Genomic DNA, 16073 nt, shown 5'->3' with positions numbered 1-16073 from the left:
ATCAGTAACTTCAGATGGAAAGAATTTTTCCAAAAATTCTTTTCTGAGTGTATCCCAGTTGGATACATTCACTAGGGGTTGAGTGTAGTACCACTCTCTTATTTTTCCCTCAAGAGAAAATGGGAAAGCTTTCAGCAAAACTGAAGTTTCATCAGCACCATCACGCCTGACAGTAGAACAGGCTGTTTGAAATCTCTCAGGTGCTTGATAGGCTCTTTAGCAGGTAAGCCATGAAACTTGGGCATCAAATTCAGCAGTGCGGTCTTTATTTCAAAATCTGTAGCCACCGCTGGGTGATGCGCTTGAAACGGTTGCATTGTAAAATCAGGGGCTCCTTCTCCTGGATAGTAACTCTTCTGGCTGCCGCCATGTTACCTGTACGTAAATCAACCGAATCAGTAGAACGGGGGCTGGTTTCTTCTTCAAGTGACATTTCAGATCCGCCCTTAGAGCGGACTAACCGATGCCGAGCTCGCCTTATTCTTGAAATAGTCCTTTCAATTTCAGGATCGAATATTAGCAAGCTTGGATTAGGAAGTGAACGCATCATTTGACGAAAGAAACATGCAGCTCATAGTAGCAAAATAAAATAAAATGCAAATAAATATATTCTAATTAATAACTTTAGCACTCTATTGCAACTCCCCGGCAATGGGGCCAAAAATTGATGCTGGCAGAAATTGGCGAATTAAAAATTGTTAATTTATATACGTTGCAGGTATAGTTCTTAACTCGCCAGAAATCTGCCTATCAATTTAAAAAGGTGTCACAGAAAATTGAAATTAAAATACTTGGAGTATGAGTCCCAGGTCGTCTCCCAACGAGTTTACAAAAAAGTGTGCTATTTTATTAATCAGATATTTTCAAAAAGGTTTGAGTTGAGTAAACAGGAAATTAAATTAGTGAATTTGAATAATTTAAATAAACGCCTTGACTGGGAGTTGATTAGTAGTCCTGTTCACACCAAACAATCATTGTTAAGGTGATCAGTCTTAACACTTCAAGTCAAGTGTGAACATTCCTAAAATGAAAACACAGAAATAATCATGCTTCTTAATTATCTATTATTTATCATATGAGCCTGATTCGTTGTTAAAAGCGTAGTTAATTTGCGAGGTGTATTATTTTTTTTTTTGAAAATGTTTGGATTAATAGACAGAATTATTTATAATCAATTCACAAATAATAACAGATAAAACAGTTATAAACAACCACACATAAATACATCACAAGTAGTTGACAACATTCGGTGATTTAGCCTTTATTAGAATATAGACTGTTAGTTAGAACGCTCCTAGATATAGGTAAATAATATCTATATACATGTATATACATACAACATCCCAGGTCTTGACCTGTTCAAGAGGTCCCTAAGCTGGCACCTAGGCTAGCCTAGACTCTATACTCACCTAGTCTCTCTAAACTACTAAAGCGAGGGAAAGTACGTTCTAGGTCTTCAAAACTCAAGTCAGGTGGAACGTCATCAAAAGATAGAAGATCATCTGCTACTCTTCTGCACGATCAGACTTTTCCACAAGACGTCTCTCTGGTACCTCATGAAGTAGCCACACAATAGGAATCTCGTACACAGGATTTAGGTTAAAGTGCGCATACGAACGGGGTGCAGACGTTGGCTGGTCTCACAGTATATACATATAATCAGAGAACGATATTTACCCTAGACTCAGAAGACTATCTAGAGCAGAATCCTCTTCTTGCGAACGGTTATCAGCGAACTATGGTAAGGTACTCTTACTTCCATCTGAAGGGGGAAGGGAGAGAGAAGGGGTAAGAACTGGGGAGTTCTTAGTAGGGTCGGGGTTATTAGTTACGTTCATTAATTCTATGTTGTTTAGCAGACTATTAGCAGAATACAAAGAAGCAGTAATTAGAAAACACAGATAAGTAGAGAAGATAGAGAAAACAGATAGCAGAACACAAACAGAAGAATACAAAAAAATAACACAAGCGCAGAAAATGGAATACAAACAAGGAAAGCATACATTCATACCACAATCATAACAAAGGAAATGCGCAACCAAGTATGATGCATGTCTAGCCTTAGCGCAGGTAATGAGCTCATCTGTCGGTTTCTACCCGCTCCCGACGTAACCCGAAGCAGCTGAAACGGGTATGGTTTTCCAGTCAGCATAGGTACAGTTCTCACTAACCGACGTATGCGTCATATCTTCTGTAAGCAAACTCTGCCTTACAGGTGGCGGAATTCCAGCCATGTATGAAATCATATTCTCAGTAAGCAATCCTTGCCTTACAGGTGCGGCATTCTAGCCGTGTATGAATTAATATCCTCTGCAAGTTATCCCAGGTTATCAGTTGCAGGTACAACTCTCAATAGCTGTGTAACACTGAAAAACGTTCTGTGGTCATACCACTATCTATCTGACTGCCTTCACGCAGCAGATTATTACATAATCATTCTCATTATCATCATTCATCATCATTCTCATTATTCATCATCATTTTCACATTCTTATGCAGTACCTCTTTCTTTCTCTGTTCAATCATACTGTACAAACTTTACATCTTTCACTTTTACAATATCCTAGCTCAAACCATTTCTCTTCATCATATTATTCTTTTCTCTTTGTATCTCTTTACTTTACTCTGGTTACTCTGTGCTCTGTGTTACTTTATTCTGCTCTGATTTCTCTGTTTAACATGTGTAAATTTCGGTATGAATAGTTAGCCTGTCCCAGGTATAGGTTCATCAAGTCTATACTGAAACAGTTTAACTTTTCAGATAACACCTAACCCTAGTTACAACTCAAGTACTAACTAAGTTGCCCTAGTTCGTTCACTAGTCTCTGTCTGTTTTTCTGTCATTAAAATTTTACAGACTTTTTCTTTGGTTTTTATCTTTTCTTTAACTTTTTATCTTTTCTTTACCTTTGCCTCACTATCATGTTATTACCACTCCCTAAGTGTTTTTATGAAGGTAATTATGAGATTCTGCACTTAAAGTTGTCTTTCTAAAGCTTTTACAGAAAACTGCCTTTTCCGTATTATTTTATTATTTTTATTAAAATATTATTTTTAATTAAATATTATTATTTAATATTTTATTATTATTTATTATTTTAATACTAAATTTTCGAAAATTAACTTACCTTTTATTTTTAACCTTTAAAATTCACTTTTTACCACCCGTAACTTTTAATATTTCTACTTTTACCACCCTAACTTCCAGAAATTACCATATAACCCCTCAAACACCAAAAATTTTACTTCCTTGCCCTTTCTAAGATCTAAAAGGTGTTCTTCAATGTTCTTCACCACACTCAAAGTGTTCTTTGTGTTCTTCGTATATTCTTCAAATTCTTTCTCTATTTTTACCCGTTTTTTAGTCTTTTCAGCAACCGATTTTTACCATAATTCAAAATAAATTTCCAGCCACTAAAACCCCATTTTTTCTACATGATTTTAACACAAATTGAACCTCAATTTAAGCTCTAGGGTTTCGTTTTCCAGCAGCCACAAGAACACACATTCATAGCTTGAATTTCATCAAATTTCATCAAATTTTCACCAAAATTTCAACAAGAATTACTCATACAAACAATCAATTTCAAGCACAGCCAAACCATATCATAATCACACAACTCAAACACAATCAATCAAGATTAAATTCGTCAATCCCTACCTGGTTTTGCTGCTCCTAATTCGGTTAAACTTTCAGGTGGTCCTTAAGCACTTTTTCCTCCTAAATCACATCAAGAACAACTTTAAATCCAAAAACTCTCAACTGACCGAATCTCACTCAGTATGTTAGGAAGAGATATCTCACCTTAGACTTGCTGGAAATTCACGTTTCTTGGCCCTCAAGTCAAGTTAAGCATGATTCCTAAGGAAGAACATCAAGAAAACACATGTTTTGCAAGGTTTTCCTTGAAAACCAAATTGAAATGGGAGGGAGACAGCCATCTCACCTTATTTTCATCCTTGATAATTTACATGGTTATGTAGAGGAAGAAGAGAGGATCATTTTGGTGAAATCGGAGTTTTGATTTGAGTTTTAGTTCAGAAGAAATCAAGCTTTGAAGATTAAGTGTTCATAAAAGTTTCTCTCTTTTCTCTCTTGTTATTTTTGGCCAAAATGATTAAATGAGACAGCCTTGGAGGTCTTGGGGGTGTAGGGTGAGTTGTGATTCGTTGGCTTGGAGGTGGATTAAAATAATATTAAAATATCTCTGGTGTACAACTACTAAAACTAGGTGTATCGGAACACTCGTAAAAATATCTCTAAAAATTATTTTCTGAGCTACTAGCATAAATAAAACTAGTAACGTATTTATTATGAGAATATAACATGTATAATGAGGCCTTAGCATTGCTAAATTCATCAGAGAGTGCTGGTGCTAAGCTGCACCAGTAAACCGTAAACCCGGTTAAACAGATTTTCTGTTTTTAACAAAATTAGACCAGGTAACCTTATAATGTCATTCAAGCATTTTCTAATACTAATATAATGATAATATTATACTATTATCTCTCTCCTCTCATGAATCGAGTCTGGTTCGTCAAACAGAGACTATTTACGAAAATCAGAATCAAAACTGCCAACCGATACGGTTCAAAAACAAGGTTCTTCGCGATTGCATTATCGAGCTTGCCTCAGAGGAGGTTCTAACTTAAGGATGACATAATGATAATGACGATTGAGATGCTTGACGATATAATAGAGGTGTTCCCTTTACTGATCTTCCGGAGAAATCCGTACTTTCAGAAAAGATCTCATGTACTCGAAAATCAGGGTTGTTACATCAATCCCATTAAATCATTCTCTAACTAGTAGTAGGGGAAAGTCAAATGAGCTATATCAATCCAAGTCCATAAGTTCTAACTCTCCACTAATTCAATTAGTGAGAACTAGAGTCAATGGCTCCCAATCATCAATTACTTGGACAGTGGTAACTCAAGAGTTCCTAAGTTACCATCCCAAGCTAAGAGCATGAAACTCTACTCTAGCATCCTTCCAAGCATTTTGACAAACACTTGGAAGGCACAAAGGGAAGCATAGTAAATTGACAACAAGAATGAATTCTAACAACAATTAAATGCAAAAAATTAACAACAACAATCAAGGAAATCACAATTGACATGAATTACCTCAAATTGCATTAAAAGAAAATAAAGGAACAAAAGTTGATCCACAACAAGGTATAGAAACAAAGTAGTAGAAACAAAGTAGAGAAAAACTACAACAAAAGAGTAGATGAACAAGATGTAGAAACAAGGAATTGAAAGGGAAAAGTAGATGAAAGCAAATATTAAAACCTAGATCTAAGAAATTCTAATCTAAACCTAATCCTAATTCTAGAGAGAAGAGAGAGCTTCTCTCTCTAGAAAACTAAAACTAGATCTAAAGTGTCAAGTCATGTCTAGATGTGAAGTGATGCCTTCCCCTTCAATCCTTGGTTCTTTTAATCTTTTCCCACCAAGATTCAACTCCATGTTGGGCCAGAAGCTCCTCAGAAATCGCCAGGCACGTTTTCATTAAAGAAGTTACGTGCGGCATCGACGCGTACGCGCACAGCACGCGTACGCGTCCCTGGAGTATTGCGCGATCGACGCGTAGGCGTCTAGTGCGCCCGCGCGTCCATGGGCTTTTTCCAAGTCTTTGGCTTTTCATGATTTTTCCACTTTGTATGCTTTATCTTCTCTCCTTTGATCCATTCCTAGCCCTTTTCAATCTGAAATCACTAATAAACACATCAAGGCATCTAGTAGAATCGAAGAAAGATTAAAATTATCAAATTAAAGACCTAAAAATCACGTTTTCACTTTTAAGCACAAATCAAGGAAGAATCACAAAACCATGCTATTTCATTGAATAAATGTGAGAAAAGGTTACCAAAATGCTCTAAATTCAACACAAGATAAACCCTAAAAACGGAATTTATCAACCTCCCCACACTTAAACCTTAGCATGTCCTCATGCTAAACCAAGAATGAAATAAAGGGTGTGACATTTATTCAATGCAACTAAACTATATGCAAACTATCCAAATGCACTACCTAATATGAAATACAAATGCTTGGCCAAAATAAATCAACTTCCCAGAGAGCATATGCTAGTACAAGGGCTAAAGCAATAGGAATCAAATCCAACCCACAATTGTATTGAACTTATCAAAAAGATTTACAAACTTCAAGAATATCGATGATAGTGGTGAATACATGTAATTGAGCAATCGAACCCTCACCGGATGTGTATCCGCTCTATTCACTCAAGTGTTTCCAGGTTGATTCACTCAATTCTCCTCTAATCATGCTTTCCAAAATTTGTTCTTCATTTAACAATCAACAATTATTCAATGCATGCACACAAATATCATGAGGTCTTTCTCAAAAGGTTGTAATGGGGCTAGGGTCAAGGTAGGATCACATATGGTTAAGTGGACTAGAAATTTGAATCTTTGATTAACCTAAACTTTCCCACCTAACCTATATAATGACCTATACAATTAACTGCTAACCTAACTACCCAATTTTCACTTATTTACATACTCATGAATTGTCTTTTCATTTCTCAACACTTATGCATTGACACTTATTGGACTTCACTTTGGGGCATTTTGTCCCCTTTTTATTGTTTTTTTCTTCTTTCTCTTCTTTCTCTTCTTTCTTTCTATATATATATATATATTTTTTTTCTTTTCTTTTTCACATTTATTTTTTTCTTTTTCTTTTGTTTTTCTCATTTTTCTTTCTTTTCAAACTTTATACAACATCATCAATGCACAAGGTCTATACATTTAATCAATACATGAGCATGCATCCACTTTCCAAATATAGAGATACAAAACACCCTCTTATCCCAACCAATATTTCTAAATCTCCCCAAACATGAATAATGAAACACTCTCACTAGCCTAAGCTAATCAAAGATCCAAACAAGGGACTTTCATTGTTTTCCACTTTAGGCTTGTAATGTGCTAAAATAGAGAATAATTGGGTTAAGCGTAGGCTCAAAATTGGTTAACAATGGAGAATAAAAGGTAAGGCTATTTGGGTAAGTGAGCTAATAAAGTAATGGCATCAATCATATAAATGCATGAATACAAGGAATAATGGGACATATAGAATTAAACAAATCAAGGATCACAATCATAGGAAGAGAACAATTGCACACAAGAAGGAAAATAAGTGGTTATAAGATGTAACCACATCAATAGGCTCAAATCTCACAAGCTTGTATTCTTAGCTCAAAACATGATCCACAAAATATAAAATTCAAGCAAGTTCCACAAAAAATTTTTTTCAATCAATTGGGGTGGTGCCTCATAGATAATTTCCTTGAAAATTTTCATTGTTTTGACTAAGCTCATGCTAAATGCAATGTTGTGATTGAGAAATTCTAAAAATTCCTTAGTTTATCCCCTTTTTTAATCAAAACAAATTTTATATGCAAAAGGGTCAACTTAGGTCTCAACAATCCAAAATATTTTTCTAAACACAACCAAAAGCTAAAACAAGCTAAAATAACTATATAGAGCAAAAGTGCATATATAAAGCAAAAGTGTAAGATCAACAAACTAAACAAAAGTATCCATAATACTAATATATACAATATTCCAAAAAGTGCAAAATAAAGCAAAATAACATAAACTAGGAGATAATGTCCGAAAATGTTCACCCAAAATGATATCTCCACCGACGGCGACGACGGTGACCTCCCCACACTTAAGATAGAGCATCATCCTTGATACTACTGATCGGGCTCAAAATGGGGGTCGATAGTCGCATCTGGCTACTGGGTCTCTGGCTGTGGCTCCGGCTGCTGAGTATCCTGGGTAGCCTGCTGATGAGCGGATAATTTATACCCTTTTTGGCATTATTTTTACATAGTTTTTAGTATGTTTTAGCTACATTTTATTATATTTTTATTAGTTTTTATTCAAAAATCACATTTATGGACTTTACTATGAGTTTGTGTGTTTTTCTGTAATTTCAGGTATTTTCTGGCTGAAATTGAGGGATCTGAGCAAAAATCTTATTCAGAGGCTGAAAAAGGACTGCAGATGCTGTTGGATTCTGACTCTCCTGCACTCGAAGTGGATTTTCTAGAGCTAAAGAAGCCCAATTGGCACGCTCTCAATTGAGTTGGAAAGTACACATCTTGGGCTTTCCAGCAATATATAATAATCCATACTTTGCCCGAGATTTGATGGCCCAAACTGGCATTAAAAGCAAGCCAAAAACTTTCTAGCATAAAACGCCAGAACTGGCACCTTTCTTGGTGTTAAACACCCATTTTGGCACTCAGGGTGGCGTTTAACGCCAACTTTAGGCATATGCACGTGAAAGCTTGAAAGCTCATCCCAAATACACACCAAGTGGGTCCTAGAAGTGAATTTCACTTTATGACATTTTACACTTCATATTGTATCTTCTACAGTATGAGCCTCTAAACCCCATAGGTGGGGTGAGCAGCTCTACTGTGTTTCAATGGATTAATGCAATTACTACTATTTTCTATTCAATCACGCTTGATTCTATTCTAAGATACTCACTCGTACTTCAATATAGAGAATATGATGATCCGTAACACTCATCATTATCCTCAAATCTATGAACGCGTGCCTGACAACCACTCCCGTTCTATCTGAGCTCAACGTAGTCATTGGGCGACAGCTTGAGTGCGTATCTCTTGGGTATCTAATACACAGACCGAGTCCATGAGATTAGTATCTTCGTTGTATAGGCTAGAACCAATTGGCAGCATTCATAGAATCTGGAAAGTCTAAACCTTGTCTGTGGTATTCTAAGTAGGATCTGGAAAGGGATGACTGTGACGAGCTTCAAACCTGCGAATGTTGGGCGCAGTGACAGTGTGCAAAAGGACGAGGGTCCTATTCTGACGCTAGTGGGAACCGACAGATGATTAGCCGTGCGGTAGCTGTACCTGGTATTTTTCATCCGAGACTAGAAATCCGACAGTTGATTAGCCGTGCAGAGATCATACCTGGTATTTTTCATTCGAGAGGATCAAAAAGCTTGCCATTGAAGGAAGCCATGCGTGTTTGGAGAAGAAGACAGTAGGAAAGCAGAGATTCAGATGACAATGCATCTCCGGAACCTCAGCCTGTTTCTCATTACTGAATCACAAGTACTATTTATTTCATGTTATTTATTTTTCATAAATACAATCACTCTTATCATTAATCTCTGACTAAGATTTACAAAATAACCATAGCTTGCTTCAAGCCAACAATCTCCGTGTGATCACCCTTACTCACATAAGGTATTACTTGAACGACCCAGTGCACTTGCTGGTTAGTTGTGCGGAGTTGTGAAAAGTGTAATCACAATTTCGTGCACCAAGTTTTTGGCGCCGTTGCCGGGGATTGTTCGAGTTTGGACAACTGACGGTTTATTTTGTTGCTTAGATTAGGAAAAATTTATCTTTTTGGTTTAGAGTCACTAAAATTGAGTCTTCTATTATTGTTTTGGTTAAAATTTTAAAATCCTTATTTTCTTTTTATAATTTTTTTCTAAAATTTTTAATAAACTGATAATTGAGTTTTCTGTTTGAGTTAGTTTCATGCTTTAAGTTTGGTGTCAATTGCATGTTTTAAATTCTCTTTAATTTTTGAAAATATATGCATTGTGTTCTTCATTGATCTTCAAGCTGTTCTTGTTTATTTTCCTTGTTTGATATTTATTTTTCTTGTTTTGTGTCTTTCCTTATTTTTCTTGTGCATTTTCGAATTATTAGTGTCCAAAGTATAAAAAATTTTTAAGTTTGGTGTCCTTTGTGTTTTTATTTTCTTAAAGATTTCCAAAATTTATTCTTGGTGTTCATCTTGATCTTCAAAGTGTTCTTGGTGTTCATCTTGACATTCAAAGTTTTCTTGTTTGCTTTCTTTGTTTTGATCTAAAAATTCTAAGTTTGGTGTCATTTTATTGTTTTTCTCTTTTCTCATTAACTTAAAAAATTCAAAAAAATATCTTTTCCTTTATTTGCTCATTATTTTCGAATTCTTTAGGTTGACTTATTTTGCTCATTATCTTTTCTTGTTAGGCAAGTTAAAATTTGAATTTTAAAAATTTATCTTCTTAAATCTTTTTCAAATTTCTTTTTATATTTTTTGAAAATCTTTTATAAAATTTTTCAAAATCTTTTTCTTATTCATAATTTTCGAATTACTTGTCTTATTTTGTTATTTTGATTGAAAAATTTTAAGTTTGGTGTTTCCTTGTTAAGAAAGTTTCAATCTTTAAAATTTTAAAATCATATCTTTTTCAAATCTTTTCTTTTATTTATTTATTTTTACAAGTATCTTTAATTTTAAGACATATCTTTTTCAAAACTTCCTAACTACTTTCTCTCTCTTCATTTTTTGAAAATTATATCCAAAATTTTTCAAATCTTTTTTATTGATTAATCATTTTAGTATTTGAATTTTTTTATTTTTTATTTTATTTTTTTCTTTTAGTTTTCGAAACTTATATTCTAGTTTCCAGTTATTTTATTTTATCCTATTTTAATTCGGTTTATCCTTAATTAAATTAAATAAAAACAAAAATATCTTTATAGTAATACAAATGGGGAGCCAATTTGCTGACGTGGCGCTCATACGTTGATTCTGGGAGTTTATTTGCTTACGTGTCGTCACTAGAAATTTTTAGATTTATATTTATAAATTATAAATTATAAATTATTATTTGCTTAAGTTGTTATTTTCAAATTTTAAGTTTGGGTTGTTTTACATAGGTTGTTATTTTTTAAATTTTAAATTATTTTATTTGTTTGGGTTGTTTTACTTAGGTGGTTATTTTTTAAATTTTAAATTATTTTATATAAGTTGTTATTTTTTAAATTTTATTTAAATTTTACTTAGGTTGTTCTTTTTTATATTATAACACTATTTTTTAAATATCTGTTAATTTTTTTTAGCATTATTTTTTAAAATTTTAAAATATTTTTTTAAATTGCAGCTACATAAATTTTTTTAAAGAAATTTAGAGTTTTTAAAAAATTTACGTTAATTATTCTTCGATTGTTACGTACTAATATTATTATATTATTATATTATTATAAAGATTTATGTTATGTTAGAATTTTTAAATTATTATTTGTTTAGGTTGTTATTTTCAAATTTTAAGTTTAGGTTGTTTTACTTAGTTTGTTATTTTTTAAATTTTAAATTAAAGTCAACCAAATTTAAAAAGATTTAGTTATGATGCAACTATAAAAGTATAAGTTATGAGAGATGTAAAGCACCACAATTTAAAGTACATCAATCCCTTTCGTTACATATATCCAAAATCTCTCTACTTATTCTAATGGATGATATTCACAAAATTGCTGACATCAATCCTACAATCGACAATTTGTGTGTACGTATACGAGTGATACGGTTATGGACACTATCAAGTTACGAAAATTCTCCATTGCCATACTCAATTGAGATGGTTTGGCTCGATGAAGACGTGAGTTTTCTACTAATATTTTTCTATTTTATTTTAAATTTATATTATTTATATTTTAAATTTATTTATTTATTCCCATCTAATCGTTTTTTTTTTCATTAATTCTAGGGAGGAAAAATACACGTCTCAGTTAAGAAGGCTTTTATGTCTCGATTCATGAATTTGTTAGAGGAAGGAATATCTTACCAAATAAGATATTTTGGTGTTGGACTCAATAAAGGTTACTTCAAGACTACACATCATGAGTACGTGGTTAATTTAAACCAACGTACTGATGTGCACAGACTTCCAGAATCGTCGAATATCCCACGATATGGATTTAAGTTTGTGAGTTTTGACACTCTCAATGCTCCTGGGTATGATTGCACCTATTTAGTTGGTAAGTTTATTATTTTAGAAAAAGTATAATTATTTATTTTATGATAATTTATTCTACATTTTTTTAAACAAATTTATTGACAACAATTTTTTTATTTCAAATCATTTCAGATGTTGTTGGATATCTTGCTGGAATTGGGAATGAGAAAACTCTTGAAAAGGATGGCAAATCTACCAAATATACTGTTATCGAATTAGAGATTGATGATGAGTACTTATCTATTTATTTTTATAAATATAAAAATTTTGATAATCTCATCTTTTTAAATTATTATTTTAACTTATTTTATATAAATATTTTTATTAATATTAATAAATAACAAATGTATCTTAATTAACATTAAGCTTAGTTAAAATTTTTTAGATTCAAAGGAACCGTTTTTTATAATTGAAATTCGTTGTACATAGATTATTTTTGTTTATTCATCTTATTTATTTAAAAATTCACAAAATTTAGGGAATTTAAATCATTATTTTTTTTTCAGAATTTTATTTGTGTTGTCTTGGCTACTATAAGTCATATTATGGATACTCCAGACTGGTGGTACGGCCAATGTGAATGCAATAGGTCCACATATGCTTTTACAAAAATTTTCAAATGTTCAAGTTGTGGTCGTCTCCTTTTATCCATAACTCTAAGGTTATTTATTTATTTTTTTAAAATTAAAGTATATGCACATTGGATTAGATATTGAATAAGTCTATATTTAACTTTTTTTTATGTTATTTTCGTTTTTAAGCAGGTACCGAATAAAGCTTGGTGTCATTGATGATTCTGACTGTGCATGTTTTGTAGTCTTTGACAAGGAGGCAAAACAAGTTTTAGGAAAGAGCTGTGTAGAGATACTTGATCCACTCCTATTGGTAAGATCTAACCAATATTTATTTCTAAAAATATTAGTGAAGATATTTTTATTGGTAATTTTTATATTATTTATTATTAATATATTATGTAATACCCTGCAGAAAGGAGATCTATCGGATACACCTACACTTTTGCTCAACCTAATTGATAAGACCTTTCTCTTCATCGTTGAAGTTCAAATATCTGATAATCCACATTTTTTACCTTCTTATAAAGTTAAGAAGATGACTGATAATGTGGACCTCATAAATAAATTCAAAGAGGCTCACCCTATTCAAATTGTGAGTATAATTATAAGTGTACTTTCTATTAAAAATTAATTTTTTTTTTGCTTTCTTGGTCATTAGTAGTATGTAATTTATAATTAATAATTAATAATTAATTATAATTTTAGGATGTTGACTACACTAGTGGTTTGCTTCCAATTTCAAAGACATTCTCAATCATTGAAGGGGAGAAAGTAGGTGGTAAGGTATTTGTTCAAAAAATAATTTTTTTGTTTGTTCTCTCAAAATTAGGTCTTAATTTTATTCAAAAAATATTAGTGAGATAAAATCAAAGGTTAGAAAGAAGTCTTTAATTTAACGTGGTATTTTGTACAGAATTTGTTGCTTGAATTCTCCAATGAAGTTGCTGCTAATGATGAATCCAAATTGTTGGAAAATGCTATTACACCAACTAAGCGATTATCCTCGGAGTCGGAAGAATCGAAGGTAGAAGGAGATATCTCAACTTCCAAGAAGATCAAGATTGAGAAAGAAACTTGAGAATTTGGATGCACATGTTTTGGAATCCCTTTTAGAGTCTATCTAATAGAATAATGTCAAGCATATGTTTGTTTTGGTGGAAACATTGTCTTTTCTTGAGTTGTTATTTTTCTTTTGGTTCTTTTCGATTTTTATGTTTGGAATTTAGAATTTTTTTAAATATAAATTGAAGTTATTTGGTTATTACTTGTGGTTTTATTTTTAATTTAATTTTCACCGTTGATATTCTGATAATATCTAATTTAATATTTAATGTCATAAACTTATAAATTTCTTCTTTAAATTATTGTTGATACAATTAAGTTAGTTATTAATTTTTAATGTATATTTATTTAAAAAAAATCTAATTATAATTTTTAATTAAAGTATTATGTTTAGAATTTTAAATTTAAATTCAAATATACTTTTTTTTTGAATTTTTACGTAAGCAATTTGAGAATATTTTTTAAGAATTTATATAATTTATAAGCTATTATGCTAATTACAAAGGATTATAATAAAGTAAATAGAATTACCAGTCTTATTAAGATGTGAGATTATTTATACTATTTAAAAAAATGTAATACTATTTAAATTTTAGAAAAGGTATAATAAAGTTAATACTGTTTATGATGACACTAAAAAAAATCATTTTTAAATTAACAAATTTCTATATTCCTAATAGACAACGAACGTTTGATTAGTAAATTTTATTTAAAAATTTAAAATTTATACTATTTAATTAGAAAATTCTATTTAAAAATTTAAAATTTGAATTTCTAATACTAATTTCTAATTAAGTAAGTTCTTAACCATTTCGATTTTTAAGTTTAAATTTTTTTACTTGCCATATTTATAAATTTTATTATTATCTTTTAGATTATCTCTCCACAATAGAAGTACTTTCATCTTTTTCTCTCTTTTTAAATATTTTTTTCTTAATTTACATAATTTATAAGGTTATTAATTTTTAGATTATATTTAGTTTTATTATTTTTATCGATAAATAATAGGATTGATACTATTTATGACAAAACTAATAAAAATTATTTGTAAATTAACAAATTTCTATATTCTTAATAAACAACAAACGTTTAATTAAAAAAGTTTATTTAAAAATTTTAAATTTGCACTAGCTAATTAGGAAACTCTATTTAAAAATTTGAAATTTAAAATTCTAATACTAATTCCTAATTAAGTGACTTCTTAACCGTTTTGATTTTTAAATTTAAATTTTTTTTATTTGTTACATTTATAAATTTTTTCTGTTTACTTCGTTTCTCAGCATGATAATAGAGATACTTTCATCTTTTTCTCTCTTTTTACTTATAAGTTATTCATTTTTAATCTCTTTATTTAAGGAAATGAAAAAAAAAGATTTTAACTGTAAGTTGAATTTATTGATCGTAAGATTAAACTTATATTTATTTGAAAAAAGTTACTTTTGAAAAAAATATATATTATTTTCCGTAAAATATGTTTACGTAACTGAATAAATGAGAATAAAAAGAAAATTAAAGCAGCCAATGAAAATAAAACCTATGCGATTTTACATAGACACTAATTTCATATTCAGCATTTTAGAGAGACACAAAATACATGTTTTTAATGGGTGTTTGTGTATGACCATGTCTTTCATCATTTTTGTCTCAGTAAACAAACATCATACATGTACTCCTGTGTACTCCCGTGTCTATGTTTTGATGGATATGTATACCAAAAACAAACGCCATCATATGTGTACTCCTGTGTACTTTATTTTTTTTAATAATATAAAAAAATTGATAATAAAAATGTATTAGGTATAATGTATATATATTTTTAATTGGTTAAAAAATTTATTTATTTATTTGGTATTTTCAGGTATATATTGAAAGATGCAAGAAGTCCAAAGAGAAGCAAGATTGAAGAAAAAATTGATATTAAAAGACAAAAAAAATACAAAGCGGACCACAATTCAAAGTAGACTTCATATAAAAAATAACTAACTTGTCATGAGTATTTTGGCCGAATGAAAGCCCATAAAATACAATATTTTCTATATATTATTTAGCTATTGTCAAGTAATAAATTATTAATTTACATTGTTTTCGTAATATGTTACTAAATTTATTTATGAAAAAATTACAGGAAATTCGAGTGATGGTTCAAATGATGTGCATTTTCAATCGGTGTTGTCGAACATTACAAATAGCATCAATACAGGTTGATTTTTGGATGATTTTTTTTGGAACTTACTTATGTGAATGTACATGCACTTTATGTATTTTGATTTTTCTACTATTTATTTAATTATAAATTTTAACAGAAAATATGTTCAAAAAACTAATATCTCGAGTTATCTTATTAGATAATAACCCAACACCATATCGATCAAGGTCTTCAACTAATAATCTACACTCTGTAGGTGAAAAAGAACGATGTTCCAATATTAGTGATATTAGTAATTCAGGTATCACACACGAAGCATATGATAGCCCATGTCATCAGACAAGTCAACAACAGCTTCAACAAACATCAAACAATATCGACCAGTTGCAAAGCCAGCGTATGTTAATATATGCTTTTATTACTTAAAGACCAAACATTTAACTTTTCAATTGGTCTATTAAAAACAATCTTTGGTA

The sequence above is a fragment of the Arachis hypogaea genome, chromosome 17, assembly GCF_003086295.3.
Source record: "Arachis hypogaea cultivar Tifrunner chromosome 17, arahy.Tifrunner.gnm2.J5K5, whole genome shotgun sequence".
Classification (NCBI taxonomy): domain Eukaryota; kingdom Viridiplantae; phylum Streptophyta; class Magnoliopsida; order Fabales; family Fabaceae; genus Arachis; species Arachis hypogaea.
This window is presented reverse-complemented; position numbering follows the sequence as displayed.